The sequence below is a fragment of the Cupressus sempervirens genome, chromosome 10 (genome assembly GCF_028749045.1).
Source record: "Cupressus sempervirens isolate cs-2001-9-10 chromosome 10, ASM2874904v1, whole genome shotgun sequence".
NCBI lineage: Eukaryota > Viridiplantae > Streptophyta > Pinopsida > Cupressales > Cupressaceae > Cupressus > Cupressus sempervirens.
Window position 1 is genome coordinate 973,207,943 of NC_143127.1, and position 10,616 is coordinate 973,218,558.

Sequence of the window (10,616 nt, forward strand, 5' to 3'; positions counted from 1 at the left end):
GTGGGACATTTTACCCTAATGTTTAACTTATGCAAGGATGATTTCATTAATTTTTGTCAAAATCTTTTATATCCTTGTTTTTAGTCGCAATTATTTCAAATATTTTGTTAAAAATATTAACTGCAATACCTTTTGATCAACCGTTGATCTTGGTCAGATAAACAAAGGGTGCTTCCCCACAACACTGAAATGTAAAGTTTTTAAAGTGGGTAAGCACCTTTATGCCATGTAGCCCTTGCTGACAATGAAGTTTCAGTGAGTTGGAAAGTTTTTGATTTGTCAGAAGTTGGTTAGAACCTTTCTACAGAATTGTTAGTACCTTTAATACATGTTCTAAAATTCTTGCAATGTCATTGGTTGGTCTTTTAATGAAGGTATCACTTTATATTCAATTTTGGTGCACCGTTGATCTTGTCAAGATCAAAGGCTAGCACTTAATTGTATTAAGAAAATAAATGAGAATTAAACAATGCAAACGAGTGCCAACAAGACATGTAGCACAATGTGACATCATGGGCCCACCTGTTTAGAGGGTAATAATGACATATCTTCCATGGCAACTATCAGATGAGTTGGATTAAAGTGAAGTTTCTCATTGGTCATTCCTTCTAACTTGATGTTGTAAGGGTGTAAGATTTCATGATCATTGATCTATGTAAGATCCATGGTCGGCACTTACCCGTAATAAGAAATTGCTCGACTTTTAAACAATGCGGGCAAGCACCCTTGTGCCATGTGGCATAGTGGGACTAGATTCTCGGGAGATCGCTAAGTCATGTCATGTTGTAAGGCCATAAGAATTCAAGTGCATTCATTGGTTGAATCTAACCTGTATGCCAAGTTGGGAGTGATGATGTCATGGGCGTGAAAACTATAACAATTAAGATGGCAATCAAACTTGTCAAAGCATGATGGTTAAAAGGTATTATTTTATTGGTCAAATTGGATGATGGGACCATAAAAGATAGATTTTGACCCACCGTTGATCTTGGTTAGATCGACGAAGGGTGCTTGCACACATTAGGAAAATGCTCACTAGTTAAACAAAGCTAGGAAGCACCGGCCTAACGTGTGGAAAAGGTGATGTCAAGGACCCACTTTCTCAAAAGATAAAATGGGACTTGCTTGTGTGGAAGTTTGTCCTAAGGCACTGATTCACATGGAGAGTTCCTATTGGTCAATCCAACTTACTATGTATCATCAAAATACAATAATCCATGATTGTCAATTCAACTATGATCAAGGGTTAGCACTTACCTACAATTTCAAGGTGCAAGAAATTTAAGCAATGCGGGGAAGTGCTAACATGACATGTGGCAAAGTGGGACTAGTTGTGACCAAAGTGGGATGATGTGTGTGAGGTTGGAATATTTATTTATTCAGTTATATTACACTTTTGATCTGTTGCCATAATTTTTTTTTATTTCTCTTCCCCATTGATCTGGAGGAATATCAACGACCAACACTTGCCCACAATTTCAAAATGCAAGAAGTTTAAGCAATGCGAAAAAGCGCCTGTTTGACATGTGGCCAAATTTTTAAAGCAATAAAGCAATTCTACTTTTTGAATTAGGGTCATCCGATCTACTAAAATCAACGAATGAGATTCAAATTTGACAACAACATGGAAATAATGGCTAATGGAAGTTAATACTGCTCATAACTCATTCGTGTGATTTCAATGCCCTAATATAGTTCATGATCTCACCATTATTGAATCACCAAAGCACAAAATGTTATGAAAGCACAAAGAACTTCTGGAGCTAGGGCACATAAATTCTACCAGGTGATTCAATGAATTGCAGCAAAAATTCCATAGAAAAGAAGCACAAATTTGGCAGGTAAGAGATCTGTAACTCATAAAATTAAGTATTTGGTGTTGTAAAAGTTTGAATTTTCCAAGATGCCTTCAAGAAAGGAATTTTTTGGATAGACTGATTACCTTAAGAGGGCTATGCATGATGATTTTTGTCAAACAATTCCCACTATCTTTAAATGAAATAACTAAGGGAAGAAAGTTGATGCCTAAGAACCCTAGGGTAGTTGTAGCTAAGGGTTTCTATGATAGAGAAAATTGGGTAAGAGATGTGAAGGTTTCTATGGGAGGTCTAGAATTGTTTAAAAAATGATTTTCTAAGAGAAACCTTGACACCCTTTTGAGCAATGTTTGGGAATTTAACATTGGGAAACTAGTAGTACTTGGGGTTTTCTTTGACAGTGATCTACTTACTAATTTAGCTAAGAAGTATGATCATATTACTAGATTTGTGAAGAATTATGTTGGAGACAATCTTTTGAAGGTTTCTCCTGAACTGATTAGACCCTAATTGTGTTGTGCATGAGACCATTGACATGGATGACCTTTAGGAAAGGTATGATGCACAAAGGACATACCTAAGTACAATGCCTCTGTAATAAGATTTTGCTAGGATTGATACATTACCTTTGGTTGCAGCCCATACACCAAAACCATTAATGAGAAAAAAATTTAATCCTAGGGCTCAGGCATTATCTTTCACCCTGTGTAGAATTTTTGGGTTGAACGAGGAGAAACATATTAAAGGCTCTGTTGTTTTTATTATGGCTTAGACATTACAATTTGGAACGAGCAGTGTTCTTGATTTTTTCACTTTTCTTGCACAAGAAATTCATAATGGTTTGGTGGGAATATCACAAGGAAAGGTAAACAAACCCTTTTGTTGGTATTCATTGCTCATGCATATATGTCTGTTTAAAGAAGTTACTTTCTTCTCTAAGGGTATGGAGTTGGAAGTAACAAACGATGGAGAAAAGAATCCAATCAAGTTATGGAGTGTTGACATAACTTCAAAGGCCAGAGATTCCAATTTTGTGAGATTTGACAGATATTTTGCATCTAAGCTTAGACTGCTTTTGAGAGGAGATAGTCCTAAGATTCCACAATCACTATTAGAATTGGTCAGACCCAAGGACCATGCAAAGGGGATTTTGGTTAGTCATAACTAGGGGATATAATCCCATACAATGTTTCTATTGTGATCAGAGTATATGGTTTCCTAGGGAAACCTCATCTGCTACCTTTCCATGTGCCTTTGAAGATAGGGATAGTAGAATTATTATGACAAATTGGGACTATTGATGAAATAGATTTTCCCAAGAAAGGTACTTTCTTCCCGGTTGTTATTGTGGCACATGATATTCTTTTTGTGAGAAAGGGATGGAGACATCTCAGTTTATTTTTAGATAGGTACAACATGGTGGAGTCCCATGCAAGATTTATTGATCTAGAGGGATTTTATGATCTTTTAAGAGAAAGGAAAAAAGTTGCTTACATGACATAGCAGGCGTATTTTCCTGAAGATGTTATAAAAAATATTTTCTCTTTACAAGAGCATGAAGTTAGGAAAGAAAAATGGATAGTGTTTAGCAAAATGTTGGAATTCATCAATGCTTTTGACTCTACCTATGATCCTTTGAAAGATAAAAAATATTGGGGAGCCAAAATGCATGTGTTGATGAATAATTTTTTTGCAATAATGTAAAAAATGAATGAGAAAAAGGCTAAATGTGCCAAAACCTATCCAAATAGGGCTACAGAGGTATAGAGAAGAATAAACATCATAAACATAATAGCTCGTAGTCAATATACTTTGCAAAAGAGGGCAGGATATGTGATGGTGCAACATATACAACAAGCTCCCCATCATGAAATACCAAGGCCAGAGAGCCCATCTATAGTTAGTGCACCAAAAAGGAAAAAGTTAGAACAAGGATCCTCTTCTTGTGTAGAAGAGTACTCCCTAAGCCAAATCCCAATTTGGATAGATGATGAAGCATCCTTGAGGGAGTGACTTAGACAGATTGGTGAAGGGGATGTCATTTTTACCACCACAAACTTGGAAGCTGGAGAACCTCAAGAGCCTCCTGCCCCCTCCTTGGACCTTATAATTGTTGATTATCAAGGTAAGGAGATAGACCCAATCATTTCTCAAGCTTCTAAGAAGTTTACTAATGATGAAAATTTTGTTAAATCTAGGGCTTTTGCACAATTTTTGTGGAGGAAAAACATAGGAAATTTTGAGAAAGCATGTGAGAAAATAAAAGCAGAGCAATTTGGCAAACCAGATTTTATTATTCAGAAAGTGGTAAAAGCCAAAATTTTGAATGACTTTTCCCAATTCACAGCTGAGGTTGCAAGGCAATTGTCAAGGAGTCAGGGGTCCTAATTTTGCCAGATTGGGACATAGCTAATGCTATGATTTTTGATTCAATTAGAATAGAAAAAGATATACAATAAAAAATAGAGAAAGAAATACTATAGGCCCACAGGGGAGTCAAATTCAGTGATAACCACTAGGCCCTAGTAATCTGGTCAATTGAGAAGAGACACAAAACTAGAATGTAGGAAATCTCTAGTGCATAGCATACTGGTGCACTTATAGTATTTAGGGATGGTGAGGTTGATAGCAAACAAATTTTTGGAATGGCCCTAGAAATGATGAAATTCAGCACTGTGGTGTCTCGACAGGAAGAGGATAAGTTTGTGCAACTTAATGCTAGATTTGAAGAAGTTTTGAACACATATGAAGATAGGGGTAAGAAGATACAATCATTGGAAAACTAAGTATCTCAAATGGAAAAATAACTTGGAAAAAGGAAGGTGGGAGAATCTAATAGGCCCATAATTGTATATCCCGGGCCACCTATTGAAATATTTAAGTCAACTCCCATTATTGAGATACCAGACACCCTAGAGAGGCCTCAATTCTACACTGTAGAGGAATTTGAAGAAGAAAATAATAAATTGTATGCATTGCATGTAGAGTTGAAAAATTAATATGAAGAAAAAATAAGGCAGGAAATAATGTATTTAATAGATAGAATTGAATGGCGAACATTTTTTGACTAGTTGGCAAGGATTTCAGAAATCAGAGATGAATGAAAGGGAAATGAAAATAGAATGAAACCCATTGTAGAGAAGTGGACTAAAAGAAATAATGATATTACTCTTATGCATGTATCTATCATCTAGTTGTCATGTCATTAGATAGAGAAGATTTTTGGTTTATTAGATAATTTGGAGAATTTTGATGACAAATAGGATTCATTTTAGAAAAGAGTGATAATTTGTTTCTCCAAATATATAGCTGAAAATTTTGATTTATTTCCTAGTGCTCTAAAAATTGTTGATAAAATAAAGAAAAAGGAAGAGTGGAAAAAGGAATTGGATGAAATATTTTGTCAAAGAATAAATAATGTCATAAATGTAACTGGACATTTATTGTGGGCAATGACCAATGAGGAGTTGGTTAAAGTGAAGTTATTCTATAGTGCCATCAAAAAAGACTTTGTTGAAATAGAAGTAGTTGGAAATTCTTTATTAATTGTATAAAGGAAGATTTTAGATTTTGACTAGCCTGATGACACTATTTACAATGAGTGGAAGGAACAATTTTTGTCTACAAAATAGATGGTAGAAGGTGACGAGGCAAAAGAAGATGTAAATGTAACTATTACCTTAACAGTTAATGAGGAAGATAAGGAAAATCCTGAAGTTGAAGTAAGCCTACATGTAACTGAAGAAGACACATCACTTTCAAGCCTAATAGCCACTTATTCCAAAGATTTAGAATAATAAGAGAATCAAATCATAGAGCTTTATTATTCCAAGAGATGTAACAGGAAAAGGGCCTACCAAAAGAATGTAATGATGTATAAGTTTTTCTGTTATACATAATTTTGTCTTTTTGTGGGAGCATGTAAATATCTTTTATAAAAGAACACCTATCAGTTCACTACCCCTAAAGCTTGTTGCATCTCACATTATATAAGTAAGATTCCAGGGCTAGAGAATGGTCCGATTTCTAATGTATTTTTTAGTCTTATACTTAGGACATTTTCAATCTAGTTATTGAGCAAACTTTATGATGTATCTTCTCTACAAATTCTCTAAGAATACATTAATGCTGAGTGATCTTGGTGTTTCTTTCTAGATTCATTATGAGTTTACTACAATTGTATACAATTTTCAAGGAAAATTAATACAGATTTGAGTTGTCACCATATCAGTTCTTGTTGAATTTTGTCTCCTTTGTTGTTACCTTGTTATTATGAGATTGTGTGAGTAAAGCTTGTTCAATTGAATGCAATTTATTTAGGTTGTATGTCAATTCATTACTGCTATTAATTCAATGAATTAAGTAGAGGCTTTAATGAATTTGATGGGATTGCTATGCTAATAGAAAGGATGTCTGTAAAGATGAGTTCTAGTAAGAATTGCTGATAATATTTGTTGTAATGCAACAAATCAGATCCATAAGTTGCAGTAGACTCCGAGTCCCAATGGAATAGGCATTGATCAAATTAATTCAATCTGTATATAGACAGATCATAAATAAGTATCAAGTCTAAAATCACAATCAAATTCAGTTTACTTTTCTTAAAGATTTTCAAAGGTGGTCAGCACTTGTTTGCATGGAATGTTTTAGCCTTAGTTAGCTACTATTGCTAGAGATACTTGCAAACCTATAGAAGAATTGTGACCAAATCTACTATATGAGATGTATTTTATCTAAAATGTCAAAATCATGTATGTGTCTAAAGATAGAAGATGAGAATTAGAATGAAACTAATATAATTCTCATATAATAACATTTAGTTTTAAATCATCCCCTGGGTATACCCATCCTAGTTTTGTAGAGCTTGAAGAGTAGAAAACCATCCTTAGTTTTGTTGAAGTTGGGTCTGAATGGTTTGCACATGTAATTGTTAATAGGAATTGGCTCATATACTATATATATATATATATATATATATATATATATATATTTATAGATTTAAAAATTAAAAAAAAAAAAAACAAGAAGAGAAGATCCAACAATGAAAACCAGATCTTTGGCGTTGTTGGCCAACTACTTGTTGAAAACTGGGTAATCCAATGACTTGTAGTTGTTAGACTTCCTGGACGTGAAAACTGGTTCGCCGGCGCTTCCAGGCGACACTGGGTTAAAAACTGATTTTTCGGTGGTCTTGTGTCGTAATAAATTTAAAAATAAAAATAAAAAAATAAATAAAAGAAGAAAGAGCCAACCTTGCTGGTTGCAACAAGAGGTTTCCTTGCTCCTGTCGCCCTTTTTCTTTTCACGCCCATCCTTCTTGGTTGGATGCGGTAGGAGGTTTCTTCGATCCGGTAGCTCTGGCCCTTTTCAAATACTCGCCAACACTCTCCTTGCATGTGTCTCTATTCATGATCTTCTCTCTTAATGATCATTTTTTTTAAAATCTTTCTGTTGTAGGTTTCACGTGCTTCCTTCATTTTCCACATTGCTCCTTCATTTTTCTGGCAGAATTACTCCATATTTGGCTCATGCGGCATGGATATTGCTCCATCATTTTTTCGACATCGCCACTCCATCATTCCACTACTTTTTAGGGAGTTTTCTTACCCTTCTTTTTAGTTGTACTTCATTTTCTATTTTTCTATTTCTAGTTTTAGCACAAACGGGACGTTTTCTTGCCAAAGTTGGGGGGGTGTCGTACCTCCGCATTCCCATTAATTATTTCCATTCCTACCACTTTCTCCTCATAATTTATTCACATAGGTTGAAGCCCTAATTACCATTATTTTACCTCTACAATTTCCATTGAAATGACAAATTCTGATTAGCCCTCCATTCCTCTCTGTTTGCCCTTTTGAATTCAAACTTTTCTACTATCATGGGTGGAAAATGTAAGCGGTTTGAACCAGACTCCATGGACAAGCTATTGGCAGACAATGAGGCCTACAAGATTTTTTTCCATGCAGGATGGCATCAATCTTTCCGTTGGCTATAGGGTTATGACCTTACCATTGCTAAAGAATTCACCCATGCCTTTGATCAACACTCTGTGACAATACAAGGCATTACCTTTCCTGTGACGGCACAAACAGTGGCCACTATAACAGATCTTCCCCAAATTGGTGAACTATATTTTTCCAATGCCAATACACGGGTTACAGAATTAAAGACGGGCAGAACCAATTCCCTATAGCGCAATGAGTCCGTGGAGGTTGTTAAGGGACAAGGAGCTAGATGCGAAACCCTTCCTTTGCCATGGGATTCGGTAACCCAATTTATAGGTCAATACATTACCTGTGAAGGCCTCTTTAATTTTTTTCATGCACTTCATTTATGACTCATGCTTCATTTGAGGATAGGGCAACTGGTTAATCTTCTGTATTATTTGTATTACTCCTTGAAGATAGCTTGCACTCAGTTTAGAGAAGGTCATGAAAATTCCCTTGCACATCATGGTTTAATCAAGCTACTGGTCATAAATGGTCTTCAGCTCTAGGAAACCCCCATAGCATGGGATGCATTTATTGACCCTACATATAATGCCCCTCAAACCTAGAAAAAAGAAACTGAAACTATGATTGCGGAACAACCCTCTCCAGAACATGACCCAGAAAAAAACCTTGTTGCTAAATCTTTGCAAACACCCAAAAAGGGCTTACGCATTTCTTCTAGTACAAAAACACCTAGCCCCTCTCCAATCCATCATAATCTACCACGCTCTGCTAGCCACTTAGAAAACCTAGCCAATGTTGCTCAAGCTGCTACAGATGCTAAAGCTGAGGTTTTGACCAGTAGCTCTAATAAGAAATGAAAAGAAAAAATGGGTAGGGAACATCGCCGTCAAATCAGACATACGAAGAAATAGAGGAATGCACCATTCATAGAAAGTTTGTTAAACTCTGCTAATGAAGAAGATAATTCTCACAAAGGTGATACTATTGTAGACCAGTGTGACCCTCAAGATGAATTGGAAAATCCCAACACAAACAAGGAAGGAGAAATCCTTGAAAGTCAAGCCAATAAGGAACTTGAATGTGAACCCATAGAACAAATGAGCCCTGATAAGGCCATAGAATCTCCAAAGAACTATCTTGATCAAGACATAAATCAACAGACACTTGATGCAGGAGATGAATCTGAACTAGGTGCTGTATGGCAAGATGATATAGTGCAAAATACCATCCAAAGGGCTTATGAATAGGGTGAGGATCATTTAAAGGAAAATGTGCAAGAAAACTCTGAAACACCTCAAAAAGAACCCCTTCCAGGAATTGCTACAGGAAATACAGAGAGTTCTTGTCGCCCGGTGACATCACCGTCTTTGATTGTTCCTCAGTGGACTCCAAAGGGTCTATCGAGTGCCTTTAGTCCTCTTCTTGATCCTATTCCATTGACAATGGCAATACCAGACATTCCTATGGTTACTGTCAATGAATTTCTATATACTTTTATGCAACTTCAGAAGGAGCTTCAACAACTCAGATCCAGGGTTGCAGAACAAGATAACATTAACAGTCCAGCTATAGTTTCAAAAGAGTTCATGGAGCACCCTGACAGCAATATCCCACCTGGTTTGTATCCTATTTTTTGCATGAGGACATGCAAATCCTTCAGTTGGGGGGAGATGATGAGTCCTGATAGTGCCCTATTTTTATTAATCTTTTGCCTCATACATTCCCCACTTCTATGGCATAAAATTCCCTTTTTGCTAAACTATTGATAGGAAATTAGAATATTTAAGTACTTCTCTAAAGAGGGAAGAATAGTTCCTAAAAGTTATTTATTTTCTGAAAATAACATATTGTGACTAATGCTGCTATAGGAGTTGAGAAAGCTGAGGATGCGTAATCGGCCATTCAGCTGGAAGATCCATTTTGAAGATTGTTGTTTTGTTACACTAAGAAACTAGTTTCGAATGGCTCACCTTTGGCCATATGTTATTATAATTAGACTAATCCGGTGGATACTTTTAGTAAAAATTGAAGTGTCTTCAAATCTCCATATTTTTGCACCATTAGAAAGATCTCGACATCCTGATTCCAACGCAACTTGAACGGAGTGAAAAGGAGTCCGTTCGTGCAAGTTACACTTGGTCAAAGTTTTGGTCAACAGGTAGACCAGAGGGCTAGATAAGAGGAAAAATTAGACCATCTCAAAAATGGTCAACAAGATTTCAAATTAAAGATCTCATCACAAGTTTTCCAACGGCGCTAATTTCATCGAAAACGGACTTCATATGTGAAAGATATGTCAGTTTGAATTTTGGAGGTAAAAGTGTCATTTGAATCTTGATGACATCATCATTACATCATGGGACAAGTTTTAAAAAAAAAAATGAAAAAAAATATATATATATAAAAAGGGTTTTAATGAAGTTTGAACCCGTGACCTTTAACCTCCAAACCCAAGGTGGTGGCCGTTGTACCGCATATGGCTTTTAAAATATTTCTGCACAAAATTGTATATAATGTTACGAAGCCCGCAAGTCATCATAAAGAAGGTTGCCAGCGGGTTTGGAACCCTCGACCGGAGGCCAGCCTAAAATTAGAGCCTGCCGTTGCACCATTTGTGTAACTAAAGATTAAAAGGCGAGATATATTATTTAAACCTTATCCTGAAAATTGTCCAATTTAGAAAATAGTTAATTTGTTATGGGTAGTTCCCATTTTTAAACCCCAATTTGTTATAGCCGAATCTTGTAAAATGGCTAAGGGGTATTTTCAGAGGGTAAGCTCCTAAAAATAAAATAATTTGTTTTAGCCTATTATAGGCTAATTTCATGTATAAAAAGGGGGTTTA